Source organism: Ranitomeya imitator, chromosome 1 (genome assembly GCF_032444005.1).
Source record: "Ranitomeya imitator isolate aRanImi1 chromosome 1, aRanImi1.pri, whole genome shotgun sequence".
Lineage (NCBI taxonomy): Eukaryota > Metazoa > Chordata > Amphibia > Anura > Dendrobatidae > Ranitomeya > Ranitomeya imitator.
The window spans coordinates 1,143,073,881-1,143,093,954 of record NC_091282.1 but is presented as its reverse complement, the minus strand read 5'-3'; the positions used below and the strand labels follow the sequence as shown (position 1 = coordinate 1,143,093,954).

The 20,074-nt window shown below is 47.2% G+C and overlaps 1 protein-coding gene across 3 annotated transcripts in view; it reads left to right on the top strand.

Annotated features, from left to right (window-relative positions):
* Nucleotides 1-3,212: 3,212 nt before the first annotated feature.
* Nucleotides 3,213-20,074, top strand: part of NSUN7 (NOP2/Sun RNA methyltransferase family member 7) — a 111,782-nt gene continuing 94,920 nt past the window's right edge. Inside the window, exon 1 of one of the 3 annotated variants that reach the window (XM_069744558.1) lies at nt 3,213-3,419. The gene's annotated coding sequence lies outside the window, so the exon portion shown is untranslated. Of the gene's footprint in view, nt 3,420-6,688; nt 6,820-19,235; nt 19,359-20,074 lie in introns of those variants that run through there. The other 2 variants (XM_069744557.1, XM_069744556.1) reach the window with 2 other exon arrangements.

Below are 20,074 nucleotides of genomic sequence, written 5' to 3'. Positions count from 1 at the left end.
AGACACGACGCTTCTACGTCTACGTCAGCAACCGGGTACTTCGGGTAAGAAGATCCACCGACCCTAATCAGTGGCACTACGTACCTACTCATCACAATCCTGCGGACCACGCGACTAGATCCGTTGCACCCAGTCATCTGAAGGACACTTCATGGTTCACAGGTCCTACCTCTTTGTACCGTTCGATGTCCCACATCAGCAGGCCTGAAACTTTCGAACTAGTGGGTCCAGACACAGACAAAGAGATCCGACCTCAAGTGTCTGCTCTACATACAGAGATTTCAAGCTGCCACCTCGAATCTCACCGGTTCAGCAGGTTCTCCACATGGAAGTCACTTGTTCGAGCTATAGCTTGTCTATTTCATGTAACCCAGTCCTACAAGTCAGCACTACCTGATAGCCAGAGACGTTGTAAAGGTTGGCACCACTGCAGGCTTGCGTTTACTGCTCCCGACCTGGAAAGAGCCAAGGTTATAATACTTCGTGCCGTACAAAGAGAAACCTATGGCAGAGAAATAGACAACCTCAACAAGGGACAACCCATTCCTGAGGTCAGTGGGCTGAGGAAGCTCGATCCGATTGTCGATCAAGAAGGGCTGCTGAGAGTCGGTGGTCGTCTTCAAGAAGCTGAGGTAGAAGTTTCAGAGAAGCACCCGGTGATAATTCCTGGACGTCATCACGTAACAACCCTGCTGATTCAACACCATCATGTCTTGGTGAGACACCAAGGCCGTTTGTTCACTGAAGGAAACCTAAGGGCAGCTGGACTATGGATAGTTGGAGCTAAGAGAAGAGTGAGCAAACTCATCTTCGACTGTGTTACGTGTCGCAAACTCCGGGGCACATTCCAAAATCCGAAGATGGCCAATCTTCCACCAGACAGACTCAGTTCTGAACCTCCCTTCACCAACGTTGGACTAGATGTATTCGGTCCTTGGTCTGTGGCTACACGACGGACTAGAAAAATACTTACGGAAGCAAAGTGTTGGGCGGTTCTATTCACGTGTCTGTCCGTCAGAGCCGTTCATATCGAAGTAATCGAATCGATGGACACATCAAGTTTTATAAACGCATTTCGATGCTTCATCGCCATCAAAGGACCTGTGAAGCATATTCGTTCTGACCGAGGTACGAATTTCGTCGGAGCGGCAAGAGAACTCCAAATCCCTTTCAATCTGGACATCGATAATGTGGAAAGGTATCTAGGTGAGCAAGGATGTACCTGGACCTTCAATCCACCACACTCTTCGCACATGGGAGGTGCGTGGGAAAGGATGATAGGGATAGCACGCAGAATATTAGACTCTATCTTCTTGCAAGCTAACACCAGACTTACACAAGAGAGTTTATCCACGTTCTTGGCAGAGGTCTCAGCCATCATGAATGCCAGGCCACTGACAGCACTTTCTAGTGATTCTGGAGATCCATCCTGTTGTGAATTCTGTGGCAGAGCTCCCTCCTGTGGTCACAAGTGGTACTTCGGCTGATTCTCTCTGTGAGCTTCCGTTGGTGGAGGAAAGTGGTACTGCGGCTTCTGAGTTTCCTTCCTCAGGTGATGTGGTGAAGTCGTTAGGTGCTGCTCTATTTAACTCCACCTAGTGCTTTGATCCTGGCCTCCAGTCAATGTTCTAGTATTGGACCTGTTTCTTCCTGGATCGTTCCTGTGGCCTGCTGCTCTGCATAGCTAAGTTCCGCTTTGCTATTTTGTTTTCTGTTTTTTTTTCTGTCCAGCTTGTCTATTTGTTTTTTCCTGCTTTCTGGAAGCTCTGGGACGCAGAGGGTGTACCTCCGTGCCGTTAGTTCGGTACGGAGGGTCTTTTTGCCCCCTTTGCGTGGTTTTTGTAGGGTTTTGTGTTGACCGCAAAGTTACCTTTCCTATCCTCGCTCTGTTCAGAAAGTCGGGCCTCACTTTGCTAAATCTATTTCATCTCTACGTTTGTCTTTTTCATCTTAACTCACAGTCATTATATGTGGGGGCTGCCTTTTCCTTTGGGGTATTTCTCTGAGGCAAGGTAGGCTTATTTTCTTTCTTCAGGCTAGCTAGTTTCTCAGGCTGTGCCGAGTTGCATAGGGAGCGTTAGGCGCAATCCACGGCTGCCTCTAGTGTGGTTGGAGAGGATTAGGGATTGCGGTCAGCAGAGTTCCCACGTCTCAGAGCTCGTTCAATGTTTTTGGGTTATTGTCAGGTCACTGTATGTGTTCTGACCTCTATGTCCATTGTGGTACTGAATTACCGTATCATAACACCATCCATCCTTACTCCTGCAATGTTACTCACACAGAAAACCTGTGTCCCGAAAGCTCCACTTGGAGAATTCAATGACAAAGACCTCTACAGACGACAATGGAGGCAGGTACAAAGCGTGTCCAACGTCTTCTGGAATAGATGGAGGAAACAGTATCTTTCCACTCTGCAAAGCAGGACAAAGTGGCAGAAAGACCGCCCAAACATTCAATCTGGCGATGTTGTACTCGTCAAAGACAGTCAGTCACATCGGAACGAGTGGCCACTCGGCCTAGTCATTAAGACCCTGCCCAGTAAAGATGGGAAAGTGCGGAAAGTAGAGGTCAGAGTGTGCAAGCTTGGAGAAAACAAACTGTTCCTCAGACCCGTTACCGAGCTTGTATTATTATTTTTCCCAAAAGAACCTAATTGTGGCATCTGTTGACGCCAAGCGGGGAGTGTTCTGCCCATCTTAATGTGCAGAGAGTTAATTATCATGTTATTCAAGTTGTGGCCACTGGAGGTCATCAGTTGCCTACTTTTCATGTTGTTTACCAACCTTTCCCTCCTAAGAGCAATGTCTCATGGGTTAGTTCCGCCCACATTCTTCTTGTGAAGACAAGCTTCAGTAGCCATTTTTCCTCAGATCTGCAGAGAGGCACACGTGCTCCTGTCTTGCATACTTTCTTACCCCTGTCCTAACGGATCTCGGTACGTTTATAAAGGTTTAATGCATCTTATGTTTGTGTTAGTATTTAAGCCTTATGCAGCTCCTATAGTCAGATATAGTTAGGCAGATGTGCTTTGCAGCTTGCAGTTAGGTTAATGTGTACTCTGCATTTAGATAGATGCATTCTTGTATAGAATAGGGCAGTGCTGTTAGAATTACTGTGTAATGCACTCTGTATAATTCTTGCTGTTATGTCCCAGTTATTTATGTGATTGCACCCTGTATGTGCATATACTGAAATGCTGTTATTCTTTACAGTTTTTCACAGAGGGACAGAGAGAAGAGACTTAACATCTGAAATAGTTGTGAGGACCTTACCGAGTTGCTCAGCAGGGAGGTACTACAACGCCCAGGCGCTAGAGGAAGGCTATTGAATTCCACCTGGATAAGGGGACTCTGGATTTGCCTTTAGACCGGCCCTGTGGTCCCTACCCTGGAGTGTGGATGCTGAAGCCTTCAGTAAAGGTAAAGAGACTGCAACCTTGTGTCCTCGTTATTCACTGCGCCTTACATCATCCACCATCTACACTCTGGGAAGCCCTGGGGACACACTTCACCTGTGGGAAGGTATACCATCTAGCTGCCATAACATCACCCCAGCGGACCCCTAATCACCGTCGGTCACCCTGACCGAATACCACAGGTGGCGTCACGAACATTATCCCTTTAACCCCTTTCTGACCTCGGACGGGATAGTACGTCCGAGGTCAGATCCCCTGCTTTGATGCAGGGCTCCGCTGACATGTGCCCGTAATAGGCGCGGGCAGAATCGCGATCTGCCCGCACCTATTAACTAGTTAAATGCCGCTGTCAAACGCAGACTGCGGCATTTAACTACCGCTTCCGGCCGGGCGGCCGGAAATGACGTCATCGCCGACCCCCGTCACATGATCGGGGGTCGGCGATGCGTCAGGATGGTAACCATAGAGGTCCTAGAGACCTCTATGGTTACTGATCACCGGTGGCTGTGAGCGCCACCCTGTGGTCGGCGCTCACAGCACACCTCCATTTCTGCTACATAGCAGCGATCAGCAGATCGCTGCTATGTAGCAGAGGCGATCGCGTTGTGCCTGCTTCTAGCCTCCCATGGAGGCTATTGAAGCATGGCAAAAGTAAAAAAAAAAAGTTAAAAAAAAGGTGAAAAAAATAAAAAAAATATAAAAGTTTAAATCACCCCCCTTTCACCCCAATCAAAATAAATCAATAAAAAAAAAAAATCAAATCTACACATATTTGGTATCGCCGCGCTCAGAATCGCCCGATCTATCAATTAAAAAAAAGCATTAACCTGATCGCTAAACGGCGTAGCGAGAAAAAAATTCGAAACGCCAGAATTACGTTTTTTAGGTCGCCGTGACATTGCATTAAAATGCAATAACGGGCGATCAAAAGACCGTATCTGCACCAAAATGCTATCATTAAAAACGTCATCTCGGCCCGCAAAAAATAAACCCTCAACCGACCACAGATCACGAAAAATGGAGACGCTACGAGTATCGGAAAATGGCGCAATTTTTTTTTTTTTTTTTTTTTTTGCAAAGTTTGGAATTTTTTTTCACCACTTCGATAAAAAATAACCTAGTCATGTTAGGTGTCTATGAACTCGTACTGACCTGGAGAATCATAATGGCAGCTTAGTTTTATCATTTAGTGAACCTAGCAAAAAAGCCATACAAAAAACAAGTGTGGGATTGCACTTTTTTTGCAATTTCACCGCACTTGGAATTTTTTTCCCGTTTTCTAGTACAAGACATGCTAAAACCAATGATGTCGTTCAAAAGTACAACTCGTCCCGCAAAAAAATAAGCCCTCACATGGCCATAATGACGGAAAAATAAAAATGTTATGGCTCTGGGAAGGAGGGGAGTGAAAAATGAACACGGAAAAACAAAAAATCCCAAGGTCATGAAGGGGTTAAAGACCTTTCCTCATTTCATCAACAGACCTCTCGAGGGCCACGGACCGGGTCAGCCACTGTAACATCCCCACTGAGAACCGAAGGACCCGGTACCGAGTAACCCCATTGCCCTGACGTGGGGGCGCCCCACAGCGACCAAAGGTAACACTGAAGGAGCTGCAGAATTTCCAAGCACAGACTGGAGTATCTGTTTACACTAATGTGTGATGTGTGTGCTGATACTGGCAGGAGCTGGGGGGCTTGGAAGCAACTGGTGGGGCTTGGCAGGGACTGGGGGGCTAGGCATGAGCTGGCAGGGTTTGGCAGGAGCTGGGGGGGGCTAGATAGGAGCTGGCGGCTTGGCAGGAGCTGGGGGGTTTGGCATGGACTGGCAGGAGCTGGGGGCTTAGCAGGAGCTGGAGGGGCTTGGCAGGGACGGGCAGGAGCTGGAGGGGGCTTGGCAGAAACCCGCAGGAGCTGGGGGCCGGTGGGGCTAGGCAAGGACTGGCAGGAGCTGGGGGGCTTGGCAGGGACGGGCAGGAGCTGGAGGGGGCTTGGCAGAAACCCGCAGGAGCTGGGGGCCGGTGGGGCTAGGCAAGGACTGGCAGGAGCTGGGGGCCGGTGGGGCTAGGCAAGGACTGGCAGGAGCTGGGGGCCGGTGGGGCTAGGCAAGGACTGGCAGGAGCTGGGGGGCTTGGCAGGGACGGGCAGGAGCTGGAGGGGGCTTGGCAGAAACCCGCAGGAGCTGGGGGCCGGTGGGGCTAGGCAAGGACTGGCAGGAGCTGGGGGCCGGTGGGGCTAGGCAAGGACTGGCAGGAGCTGGGGGGCTTGGCAGGGACGGGCAGGAGCTGGAGGGGGCTTGGCAGAAACCCGCAGGAGCTGGGGGCCGGTGGGGCTAGGCAAGGACTGGCAGGAGCTGGGGGCCGGTGGGGCTAGGCAAGGACTGGCAGGAGCTGGGGGCCGGTGGGGCTAGGCAAGGACTGGCAGGAGCTGGGGGCCGGTGGGGCTAGGCAAGGACTGGCAGGAGCTGGGGGCCGGTGGGGCTAGGCAAGGACTGGCAGGAGCTGGGGGGCTTGGCAGGAACCCGCAGGAGCTGGGGGCCGGTGGGGCTAGGCAAGGACTGGCAGGAGATGGGGGCCGGTGGGGCTAGGCAAGGTCTGGCAGGAGCTGGGGGGCCTGGCAGGAACCCGCAGGAGCTGGGGGCCGGTGGTGCTAGGCAAGGACTGGCAGGAGCTGGGGGCCGGTGGGGCTAGGCAAGGACTGGCAGGAGCTGGGGGCCGGTGGGGCTAGGCAAGGACTGGCAGGAGCTGGGGGCCGGTGGGGCTAGGCAAGGACTGGCAGGAGCTGGGGGGCTTGGCAGGGACTGGCAGGAGCTGGGGGCCGGTGGGGCTAGGCAAGGACTGGCAGGAGCTGGGGGCCGGTGGGGCTAGGCAAGGACTGGCAGGAGCTGGGGGCCGGTGGGGCTAGGCAAGGACTGGCAGGAGCTGGGGGCCGGTGGGGCTAGGCAAGGACTGGCAGGAGCTGGGGGGCTTGGCAGGGACTGGCAGGAGCTGGGGGCCGGTGGGGCTCGGCAAGGACTGGCAGGAGCTGGGGGCCGGTGGGGCTCGGCAGGGACTGGCAGGAGCTGGGGGCCGGTGGGGCTCGGCAGGGACTGGCAGGAGCTGGGGGGCTCGGCAGAGACTAGCAATAGCTGGCGGGAGCTGCCAGCTCCATTTCCAGTCACCAGAGCGGTGTCTCAGGCCACGCCCACAGCAATCTCAGCGCCGCCCCGCCCACTGTGATAAATCCTGGGACGCACAGCTGGTTGCCATGGCGATACATCAGCGTTTACCAGCGCAGACCCCGCCTCGTCCAACTCCGGTGTGGCAGCGGCGGGATGTTGTGCCGTGGTCCTGGCTGCTCCCCTGCTCGGTACTGACACCGTCCGGCTGCCCGGCAACAATCAGGCGGCACAGCTGGATCTGACAGGTACTGGGGCTGTTGGGGCCGGAGCCTGGGACTTGTGGGAAACTACAGACTGTGTGATGAGTGCGCTGATATCATGTGTGATGTGTGTGCGCTGATATCATGTGTGATGTGTGTGCGCTGATATACTGTAATGTATGTGTGCGCTGATATCATGTGTGATGTGTGCGCTGATATCATGTGTGATGTGTGCGCTGATATCATGTGTGATGAGTGCGCTGATATCATGTGTGACGAGTGCGCTGATATCATGTGTGATGTGTGTGCTGATATCATGTGTGATGTGTGCGCTGATATCATGTGTGATGTGTGCGCTGATATCATGTGTGACGAGTGCGCTGATATCATGTGTGACGAGTGCGCTGATATCATGTGTGATGTGTGCGCTGATATCATGTGTGATGTGTGCGCTGATATCATGTGTGATGAGTGCGCTGATATCATGTGTGATGTGTGTGCTGATATCATGTGTGATGAGTGCGCTGATATCATGTGTGATGAGTGCGCTGATATCATGTGTGATGTGTGTGCTGATATACTGTAATGTATGTGTGCGCTGATATCATGTGTGATGAGTGCGCTGATATCATGTGTGATGTGTGTGCGCTGATATACTGTAATGTATGTGTGCGCTGATATCATGTGTGATGTGTGCGCTGATATCATGTGTGATGTGTGCGCTGATATCATGTGTGATGTGTGCGCTGATATCATGTGTGATGTGTGCGCTGATATCATGTGTGATGTGTGCGCTGATATCATGTGTGATGTGTGCGCTGATATCATGTGTGATGTGTGCGCTGATATCATGTGTGATGTGTGCGCTGATATCATGTGTGATGTGTGCGCTGTTATCATGTGTGATGTGTGCGCTGATATCATGTGTGATGAGTGTGCGCTGATATCATGTGTGATGTGTGTGCGCTGATATCATGTGTGATGTGTGTGCGCTGATATACTGTAATGTATGTGTGCGCTGATATCATGTGTGATGTGTGCGCTGATATCATGTGTGATGTGTGCGCTGATATCATGTGTGACGAGTGCGCTGATATCATGTGTGACGAGTGCGCTGATATCATGTGTGATGTGTGTGCTGATATCATGTGTGATGAGTGCGCTGATATCATGTGTGATGTGTGTGCTGATATCATGTGTGATGAGTGCGCTGATATCATGTGTGATGAGTGCGCTGATATCATGTGTGATGTGTGTGCTGATATACTGTAATGTATGTGTGCGCTGATATCATGTGTGATGTGTGCGCTGATATCATGTGTGATGTGTGCGCTGATATCATGTGTGATGAGTGCGCTGATATCATGTGTGATGAGTGCGCTGATATCATGTGTGATGTGTGTGCGCTGATATACTGTAATGTATGTGTGCGCTGATATCATGTGTGATGTGTGCGCTGATATCATGTGTGATGTGTGCGCTGATATCATGTGTGATGTGTGCGCTGATATCATGTGTGATGTGTGCGCTGATATCATGTGTGATGTGTGCGCTGATATCATGTGTGATGTGTGCGCTGATATCATGTGTGATGTGTGCGCTGATATCATGTGTGATGTGTGCGCTGATATCATGTGTGATGTGTGCGCTGATATCATGTGTGATGTGTGCGCTGTTATCATGTGTGATGTGTGCGCTGATATCATGTGTGATGAGTGCGCTGATATCATGTGTGATGTGTGCGCTGATATCATGTGTGATGTGTGCGCTGATATCATGTGTGATGTGTGTGCGCTGATATCATGTGTGATGTGTGCGCTGATATCATGTGTGATGTGTGCGCTGATATCATGTGTGATGTGTGCGCTGTTATCATGTGTGATGTGTGCGCTGATATCATGTGTGATGAGTGCGCTGATATCATGTGTGATGTGTGTGCGCTGATATCATGTGTGACGTGTGCGCTGATATCATGTGTGACGTGTGCGCTGATATCATGTGTGATGTGTGCGCTGTTATCATGTGTGATGTGTGCGCTGATATCATGTGTGATGAGTGCGCTGATATCATGTGTGATGTGTGCGCTGATATCATGTGTGATGTGTGCGCTGATATCATGTGTGATGTGTGTGCGCTGATATCATGTGTGATGTGTGCGCTGATATCATGTGTGATGTGTGCGCTGATATCATGTGTGATGTGTGTGCGCTGATATACTGTAATGTATGTGTGCGCTGATATCATGTGTGATGTGTGCGCTGTTATCATGTGTGATGTGTGCGCTGATATCATGTGTGATGAGTGCGCTGATATCATGTGTGATGAGTGCGCTGATATCATGTGTGATGTGTGCGCTGATATCATGTGTGATGTGTGCGCTGATATCATGTGTGATGTGTGCGCTGATATCATGTGTGATGTGTGCGCTGATATCATGTGTGATGTGTGCGCTGATATCATGTGTGATGTGTGCGCTGATATCATGTGTGATGTATGTGCGCTGATATCATGTGTGATGTGTGTGCGCTGATATCATGTGTGATGTGTGTGCGCTGATATCATGTGTGATGTGTGCGCTGATATCATGTGTGATGTGTGTGCGCTGATATACTGTAATGTATGTGTGCGCTGATATCATGTGTGATGTGTGCGCTGTTATCATGTGTGATGTGTGCGCTGATATCATGTGTGATGAGTGCGCTGATATCATGTGTGATGAGTGCGCTGATATCATGTGTGATGTGTGCGCTGATATCATGTGTGATGTGTGCGCTGATATCATGTGTGATGTGTGCGCTGATATCATGTGTGATGTGTGCGCTGATATCATGTGTGATGTGTGCGCTGATATCATGTGTGATGTGTGCGCTGATATCATGTGTGATGTGTGCGCTGATATCATGTGTGATGTGTGTGCGCTGATATCATGTGTGATGTGTGCGCTGATATCATGTGTGATGTGTGCGCTGATGTGATGTGTGATGTGTGCGCTGATATCATGTGTGATGTGTGTGCGCTGATATCATGTGTGATGTGTGCGCTGATATCATGTGTGATGTGTGCGCTGATATCATGTGTGATGAGTGCGCTGATATCATGTGTGATGAGTGCGCTGATATCATGTGTGATGAGTGCGCTGATATCATGTGTGATGTGTGTGCGCTGATATCATGTGTGATGAGTGCGCTGATATCATGTGTGATGTGTGCGCTGATGTGATGTGTGCGCTGATATCATGTGTGATGTGTGTGCGCTGATATCATGTGTGATGAGTGCGCTGATATCATGTGTGATGAGTGCGCTGATATCATGTGTGATGAGTGCGCTGATATCATGTGTGATGAGTGCGCTGATATCATGTGTGATGAGTGCGCTGATATCATGTGTGATGTGTGCGCTGATATCATGTGTGATGTGTGTGCGCTGATATCATGTGTGATGTGTGTGCGCTGATATCATGTGTGATGTGTGCGCTGATATCATGTGTGATGTGTGCGCTGATATCATGTGTGATGTGTGTGCGCTGATATCATGTGTGATGAGTGCGCTGATATCATGTGTGATGTGTGCGCTGATGTGATGTGTGCGCTGATATCATGTGTGATGTGTGTGCGCTGATATCATGTGTGATGAGTGCGCTGATATCATGTGTGATGAGTGCGCTGATATCATGTGTGATGAGTGCGCTGATATCATGTGTGATGAGTGCGCTGATATCATGTGTGATGAGTGCGCTGATATCATGTGTGATGTGTGCGCTGATATCATGTGTGATGTGTGTGCGCTGATATCATGTGTGATGTGTGTGCGCTGATATCATGTGTGATGTGTGCGCTGATATCATGTGTGATGTGTGCGCTGATATCATGTGTGATGTGTGTACGCTGGTATGTGTGATGAGTGCGCTGATATCATGTGTGATGTGTGTGCGCTGATATCATGTGTGATGTGTGTGCGCTGATATCATGTGTGATGTGTGCGCTGATATCATGTGTGATGTGTGCGCTGATATCATGTGTGATGAGTGCGCTGATATCATGTGTGATGTGTGTGCGCTGGTATCATGTGTGATGAGTGCACTGATATCATGTGTGATGTGTGTGCGCTGATATCATGTGTGATGTGTGTGCGCTGATATCATGTGTGATGTGTGCGCTGATATCATGTGTGATGAGTGCGCTGATATCATGTGTGATGTGTGTGCGCTGATATCATGTGTGATGTGTGCGCTGATATCATGTGTGATGAGTGCGCTGATATCATGTGTGATGAGTGCGCTGATATCATGTGTGATGTGTGTGCGCTGATATCATGTGTGATGTGTGTGCGCTGATATCATGTGTGATGTGTGCGCTGATATCATGTGTGATGTGTGCGCTGATATCATGTGTGACGAGTGCGCTGATATCATGTGTGATGTGTGTGCGCTGATATCATGTGTGATGTGTGTGCGCTGATATGTGTGATGTGTGTGCGCTGATATCATGTGTGACGTGTGCGCTGATATCATGTGTGACGTGTGCGCTGATATCATGTGTGACGTGTGCGCTGATATCATGTGTGACGTGTGCGCTGATATCATGTGTGATGTGTGCGCTGTTATCATGTGTGATGTGTGCGCTGTTATCATGTGTGATGTGTGCGCTGATATCATGTGTGATGTGTGTGCGCTGATATCATGTGTGATGTGTGTGCGCTGATATCATGTGTGATGTGTGCGCTGATATCATGTGTGATGTGTGTGCGCTGATATCATGTGTGACGAGTGCGCTGATATCATGTGTGACGTGTGCGCTGATATCATGTGTGATGTGTGCGCTGATATCATGTGTGACGTGTGCGCTGATATCATGTGTGACGTGTGCGCTGATATCATGTGTGATGTGTGCGCTGTTATCATGTGTGATGTGTGCGCTGTTATCATGTGTGATGTGTGCGCTGATATCATGTGTGATGTGTGTGCGCTGATATCATGTGTGATGTGTGCGCTGATATCATGTGTGATGTGTGTGCGCTGATATCATGTGTGATGTGTGCGCTGTTATCATGTGTGACGTGTGCGCTGATATCATGTGTGATGTGTGCGCTGATATCATGTGTGACGTGTGCGCTGTTATCATGTGTGATGTGTGTGCGCTGATATCATGTGTGATGTGTGTGCGCTGATATCATGTGTGATGTGTGTGCGCTGATATCATGTGTGATGTGTGTGCGCTGATATACTGTAATGTATGTGTGCGCTGATACAATTTGTGTGCTGATACAATTTGTGTGCTGATATAATGTAATGTATGTGTGTGGTGATATAATGTGTGATGTGTGTGTGCTGATATAATGTAATGTATGTGTGTGGTGATGTAATGTGTGACATAATGTGTGATGTGCGGTGTTATTCTGTGCGTTTTTTACAGTCGAGTCTCCTTTGCAGATAATCACCAACTTTGTGATTTGAAATAAAATGTAACCAAACAAAACCATGTCGTCTGCCAGGAGGGAGGACACATCACACATATCACACATATCAGTCTGTCTTATGGTTCATTCCCCTTTGGCTGAAGAAACTGCACCAAAGCCTGTGTGTGAATCTGTGTCCATCACTCAGACCCCCCTCCCGATAATGCTGCACCCATACAGTAGATCAGTGGCACACAGCCACTTTTAACCATTTCACACCTGGTTAATCTTCCAGTGACTTCATGGAAACAGTTCAAGTAATGAGGGTTCTGTGAGGTGGAAGTTTTGTTTATTCTCTGCTGTCTACATAGCAGCACCCTACTCCACAGCGATGTACGCCGCGTCCCTCAGCGCTGTACAGAGGTGATACCGGCTCTCCTATTTGTGACTTTGTGTTCACTGCCCCGTTACCTGTAATTCTGGGAACACTGTGGCCAATCCCCACTTATTAGGATTTGGGTGCATGGCTGTCATGATTCCAATGGCAGGGAATCACAAAAGGACAAGCACCAACGAGCTCTAGGGTGATGGAACCTGAGCTGACCGCGACCCTAAACCTGAACACACAAATAACAATAGCCGGGGAACGTGCCTACGTTGATCCTAGACGTCTCGCACTAGCCGAAGATCTAACTTCCCCTATTAGAAGAAACACAGACCTCTCTTGCCTCCAGAGAAATACCCCACAGAAATAGCAGCCCCCCACATATAATGACGGTGAAATGAGAGGAAGGCACATACACAGTATGAAATCAGATTCAGCAAAATGAGGCCCGCTAAAACTAGATAGCAGAGGATACAAAAGTAAACTGCGCGGTCAGCAAAAAACCCTTCTAAAAACCATCCTGTAATTACTTGAACTCATGTTCCAACTCATGGAACATGAGGAGCAATTACAGCCCGCTAGAGCAACCAGCAGCAAAGAAACAATTATATGCAAGCTGGACAAGACAAAAATAAATCAAAACGTGGAACAAGAAAATCAAAAACTTAGCTTGTCCTGAAGATTACTGAAGCCAGAAGCTGAGGTAACAAAACACTCTGATAACCATGATAGCCGGCGGGGAAATGACAAGAAAGCCCGGTTAAATAGGAAACTCCCAAATCCTAATAGAACAGGTGGACACCAGAGACAGCAGAACACAAATCACCCAGTACCATCAGTAACCACCAGAGGGAGCCCAAAAACAGAACTCACAACACATGGCGTCCTATAGACGAGTACAAACCTGCAGAGTCTTTCAGAAGGAAGACTTCCCTGGACCCTCCGGCATCTTTTGTACCCAAGGGTCTGTCCTCTTTTGCCCCCCCCCCCCACACCCTCTTTTTAGCACCCGATAGTGTGGTTTCAGGGTGTTATGGCGCCGACCTGCCTGCGAACAGCATTTTGTGCACATCCCCACATCCGGAGTGCTGCGTGCAGGTCAATCCGCAGCCGAGTGGCCACATCTCACGGGCAAATAAAGACCTACCTGAGCAACGCCCACTCAGATCAAAATCTGTCCACGAAAAATCACGCTTGTCAGTGACCCCATTCACTATTACTGGTGCGAGTGCTATGTGTGAAAAACTCGGATTTAACTCATTTGTGAAAAATGGACGTCTGAGGCTTTAGGCTGACCAGCAATGCAACATAAAATTATGCCAGAGCCACAAATTTCATCAGTGTCACTCGTACCTATGATATTCTATGGGGCTTTGCACATGTCCAATTTTTTTTTCTTCTTCCCCTTGGATCGAGTGGTCCCCGGAAGATATGGAAGACGTCCAATTTTGATCAGAGGTTCAGATCAAAATCTGCAATGCAAGTTTGTGTATCTGTGACAAAACATCGGATCATACTCGGATGACATCAGAGTGCCGTCCGATTTTCATGGACTGTCAAAGAGGAGAAGGCAGAGAATTTTTTTAAAATTTTATTTCTCCACATACGAGGAAGACTGATGTAACTCGGACAACACTTTTATTAGTCTGATCAGAATGATCTGTCAATTTCACCCGAAATATCGAACGTGTGAACAAACCTTAAACCAATTCATAACCTGAACCCTAACCCAATCCATAGCCTGAACTATAAACCAATCCATAACCTGAACCCTAACCCTAAACCAATCCATTACCTGAACCCTAAACCAATCCATAGCCTGAACCATAAACCAATCCATAGCCTGAACCATAAACCAATCCATAGCCTGAACCTTAAACCAATCCATAACCTGAACCCTAACCCTAAACCAATCCATAGCCTGAACCATAAACCAATCCATAGCCTGAACCATAAAACAATCTATAGCCTGAACCATAAACCAATCCATAGCCTGAACCATAAACCAATCCATAGCCTGAACCATAAACCGATCCATAGCCTGAACCCTAACCCTAAATCAATCCATAACCTGAACCATAAACCAATCCATAGCCTGAACTATAAACCAATCCATAGCCTGAACCATAAACCAATCCATAGCCTGAACCATAAACCAATCCATAACTTGAACCCTAAACCAATCCATAGCCTGAACTATAAACCAATCCATAGCCTGAACCATAAACCAATCCATAGCCTGAACTATAAACCGATCCATAGCCTGAGCCATAAACCAATCCATAACCTGAACCCTAACCCTAAACCAATCCATAGCCTGAACCCACAAACTAATCCATAACCCTAACCCAATCCATTGCCTGAACCCTAACCATAAACCAATCCATAAATCCATAACCTGAACCCTAACCCTTAACCAATCCATAACCTGAACCCTAATCCTAAACCAATTCATAGCCTGAAATCTAACCCTAGAACAATCCATAGCCTGCACCCTAACCATAAACCAATCTATAGCCTGAACCCTAAACCAATCAATAACCTGAACCGTAAACAAATCCATAACCTGCACCATAACCCTAAACCAGTCCATAACCTGAACCCTAAACCAATCCATAGCCTGAACCCTAAACCAATCCCTAACCCTAAACCAATCCATAGCCTGAACCCTAACCCTAAACCAATCCATAGCCTGAACCCTAAACCAGTCCATTACCTGAACCCTAACCTTAAACCAATCCATAGCCCTAACCCAATCCATAGCCTGAACCCTAAACCAGTCCATAACCTGAACCCTAACCCAACCCATAACCCTAACCCAATCCATAGCCTGAACCCTAACCATAAACCAATCCATAGCCTGAACCCTAACCCAATCCATAACCTGAACCCTAACCCTTAACCAATCCATAACCTGAACCCTAAACCTGAACCCTTAACCAATCCATAACCTGAACACTATCCCTAAACCAATCCATAGCCTGAACCCTAAACCAATCCATAACCCTAAATCAATTCATAACCCTAAAGCAATCCATAGCCTGAACCCTAACCATAATCCAATCCATAGCTTGAACCCTAACCCTATTTAGGCTTAGAAAAAGTGTGAAAATCTAAAATCAAAGTAATGAATTACAACAGTATTGAATTATTTATGTGCGCTTGATTTGATGTCTTCATTCATTAGCTGCTCATCGTCTGTCATCTTGGTCGCTGCTTATGTAGCAGTGGAGATGATTTTAGAGTCGGCTTCTGCGCTTTAGATTAGCAGCGACCGAGATAAGAAAGCTCTCTACATTCTGCTGAGCTTTGTCATTTTGGTTGCTGAGATCAGGTTTGTCATCAGTGTTACAGGAGAAAGCTTGTTTTTCTGACCTCTTGGGGGCATGTTCTTTTGTTTTTTTTTCCTTTCATGATGCCTCAGTATGATTGGTCAACATCATACAAGAAAAATGTACATGCCCCCCAAAGAAGAATCTCTGCTAACACTTACCTGGACTTATCATAAATGATAGCTCGAAAAGTTTAGGCTAACATCGCTGCAATGATTTTACGAGGAATTAAAAACTAAAAGCGACATTTTGTTTATTTTTTTTATTTTGAGGGTTTGCACCAGTTCATGTAAAGAACATGCCTACAACTGTGAACATTTGGCTTTTTTTGGGAAGCAAACAACAATTAGGACAAAATGGCTGAAAACTTCAGTGTGTGTATCTATTCACCCCTCTAAAGTCAGTACTTTGTAGAACGTTCTTTTCCGGCAAATACAGCTGCAAGTCACTTTGGATAAGTCTCTATGAGCTTTCCACATCTTGCCACTGGGATTTTTTCTCATTTCTCAAGGCAAAATTGCTCCAGCTCCTTCATGTTATATGGTTTCCTTTGGTAAACAGCAATCTTCATGTCTGACCACAGATTCTCAATTGGATTAAGATTTGGACTTTTACCAGGCCACTCCAAAACATTTAGGCTATGTGCACACGTCAGGATTTTCTTGCAGAAATTTCCTGACAAAATCAGGACATTTCTGCCAGAAATCCGCATGCGTTTTTTGTGCAGATTTTTTGCGGATTTTTTGCGGATTTTTCCAGACACTCCATTTTAATGGGAAATCCGCAAAAAATCCGCAAAAATAATGAACATGCTACTTTTTTTTGCGGAATGCGTTTTTTTTGCGGAAAAAAACGCAAACATTTGCACAAAACATGCAGAATGCATTCTAAATGATAGGATGCATGTTGTTTGCGGTTTTTTTTAGCAATTTTATAGCGTTTTTATCGGGAAAATCTGCAAAAAAAAACACAAAAAATCCTGACGTGTGCACATACCCTTACACATTTCCCCTGTGAGATTGCACTCACTAACGGGTAATGGTACCGTCACACATAACGATATCGTTGCTTTTTGTGACGTAGCAATGATATCGTTAACAAAATCGTTATGCGTGACAGCGACCAACGATCAGGCCCCTGCTGGGAGATCGTTGGTCGCTGGGGAATGATCAGGACTTTATTTTGTCGCTGGATCTCCCGCTGACATCGCTGAATCAGCGTGTGTCTTCACTGGTAACCAGGGTAAATATCGGGTTACTAAGCGCAGGGCCGATTTGTCGTATCGCTGGTCGTGATCGTTGGTAAATCGTTAAGTGTAACGGTACCTTAAGGGATTACTCGCTTGGCACGGGATTAACACACAAGACCGTATTTTCTTCTAAAAGTTCAACTGGGTTTATTACTCCATAAAAGCCAGTGGCAGAAAACACAAAACAACAATCTTCATAGCATGGCATGGCATAATACGGTAACAATGTTCGCAGCGTGACTCTGTTCCATCAGGACTGTGACCATACACTCTTGGTCGAGTCCAATGTTCAGGCTTGCTCTGGAGCCAAACACACAGTCTGGTATTACCTGCTTGTCAGTGCTGCAGGCTTTCCACTGGCAGTACCACACGGGACCTGTTTCTGGCTCTGCAGATCCCTGTCCTCACCTCGTGCTGTTCAGGGATACAGTCCTCCTCCCAGGACCTCCCAACACCCAGGTTACTCGGGATCACACAGGTGGCCTGTCCTGGTACAATCAGGATGTCCAACCCCAGCTGGGTCCATCCAATACCCAGGTCACCAGAAGCAAAGTCCCACCATGTGCTCTTCAGGGCTTAGCACACCCAACACTGAGGTATCTGCCAGGACCTTGCGCATAGATCATTCAGGTCCCCTCACTCAGACCATGTGACCCACACCCTGGTCACATTACATACCTTAAACCACTCCCCTGTGTGGGTGTGTGGCTAGTTTGTCCCGCCCATCTCACACAACTAGCCCTGCCAGCCACCCATGATAAGCATACCAAACACTTGTGGGACTATAGGTCCCAGAACACCACATTGCTTCAGGCTGGCAGCGCAGAGTCTTCTGCTCTGCGACACACGTATCGGCCATTCACAATACTGCCGGATTTTATCACATTACCACAGTCATGCCTGCGATTGCCATGTATTCCTATGGTCTCAATACGCCTCTATGGAGTGTACGGCTTATTGTGGTCGTATAGACAGATACTCTAGTCTCTGATTGGTAACTCTGCAGCTCCTTCAGGATTACCTTTGGTCTCTGTGCTGTCTCTCTGATTACTGACCTCCTTTCCCAGGCTGAGAGTTTTGGTGGGCGGCCCTTTCTTGACAGGTTTGTTGTTAGATACCAGTTTCGTTCCATTCGTTTACAATGGATTTGATGGTCCTCTGGGGGATCATCAGAGATTGGGATATTTTGTTTATAACCCAACCCTGACTTGTTCTTCTCAACAACTTTGTCCCTGATTGTTTGGAGATCTCCTTGGTCTTCATGCTGTTGTTGGGTTAGTGGTGCCTCTTGCTTAACCCCTTAGTAATGGAGCTCATTTTGACCTTAATAACAAGGCCAAATTTTTTGCATCTGACCAGTGTCAATTTATATGCTAATAACTCTGGAACACTTCAACGGATCACAGTGATTCTGAGATAGTTTTTCATTTATTTTTTTTCGTGACATATTGTACTTCATGTTATTGGTACATTTTGATCAACCTGATTTGTGTATATTTATGAAAAAATTGAAATGTCATAATTTTCAAACATTAAATTTTTATGCCTTTAAATCAAGTAGTTATACCACACAAAATAATTAATGAGTAACATTTCCCACATGTCTACTTTGCATCAGCACAGTTTTTGAAACACTTTTTTTTTGTTAGGATGCTAGAAGGATTCAAAATTGATCAGCGATTTCTCAATTTTCCCCCAAAAATGTAGGGATCACATCATATTTGAAGTTACTTTGTATCACCTATATGACAAATAATATCCGAAAGTGACACCATTCTAAAAACTGCACCCCTTAAAACCACATTAAAGAAGTTTATTAACTCTTCTGGTGCCTCACAGGGCTTAATGGAATGTAGAAGGAAAAAAATGAACCGGAAACTTTTTTTTTTTTCCCTTCACAAATTTTAATTTAACCCCAATCTTTTTATTTTCTCAAGGGCAATAGGAAAAATTGGAACCCAAAGTTTGTTGTGCAAATTCTCCTGAGTACACCAATACCCCATATGTGGGGAAAAACTACTGTTTCGTCACACGGCAGGGCTCGGAAGGGAAGGAGCACCGTCTGACTTTTTGAAACCAAAAATAGCTGGAATCGATAGTGGACACCATGTCGTGTTTGGAGAGCCACTGACAGTGGAAACCCCCCCCAAAAGTGACCCCATTTTGAGAACTACACCCCTCAAGGATTTTATCCAGGGCTATAGTGAGGATTGTTAACCCAAAGGTACTACACAGAATTTGATAAAATTAGGTTGTCATACTGAATATGTCGTCATTAGTGTTGAGCGCAAGTGCTCGCTACTCGAGTTTGCATTGGGGTGCTCCGGTATGCAAAAAATGACGCGGGTGCTCGAGCGACCCCTTCTCAAACTCGAGTAGTGAGCGGTAGCGCTCAATACTAGTCGTCTTATCGTTTTAGTGTGCATAAGCTGCCATTGTTCTGAGCAGCGCAAGTGTTAACACTGGTTGATGTGCTGCCAAGAACTATGATCTCCAGTGCAAAAGATCCGTTAACCCTATGAAAAAGTGTTTTGGTAATTTGTTCTGTTTAAACTGCAAGCTTACAATAAAAAGCCATTATTAGAAACACCTGGTCAGAATAATCGTACACTGCACATGGACTTTAATATCCGGACAGGAATCATAGGTTCTTCTCCTGTCCCTACAGTTTTACTCTTCCCTCACGGATCACTTCAGCTTGCTCTGTCTCGGTTTGGAAGGCAGCAGATGTTTGGTAATTTTTATACTAAGAGTCTAGGCTTTCAGACAAAATCTGGAAACATTCCTCTAGCTTCCTTCCTGGCCGAGATGGCACCCAGGGAAGGCCAAGCAGCCAGTGCCGTAGCGTGACTATGCTCTGTGCGGGTGGCCATTGTCTAGCTCTCAGGGAGCGGTACAGTCATCCTGCTGCATGAAGATTGTGCTGCCCGCACAGAACAT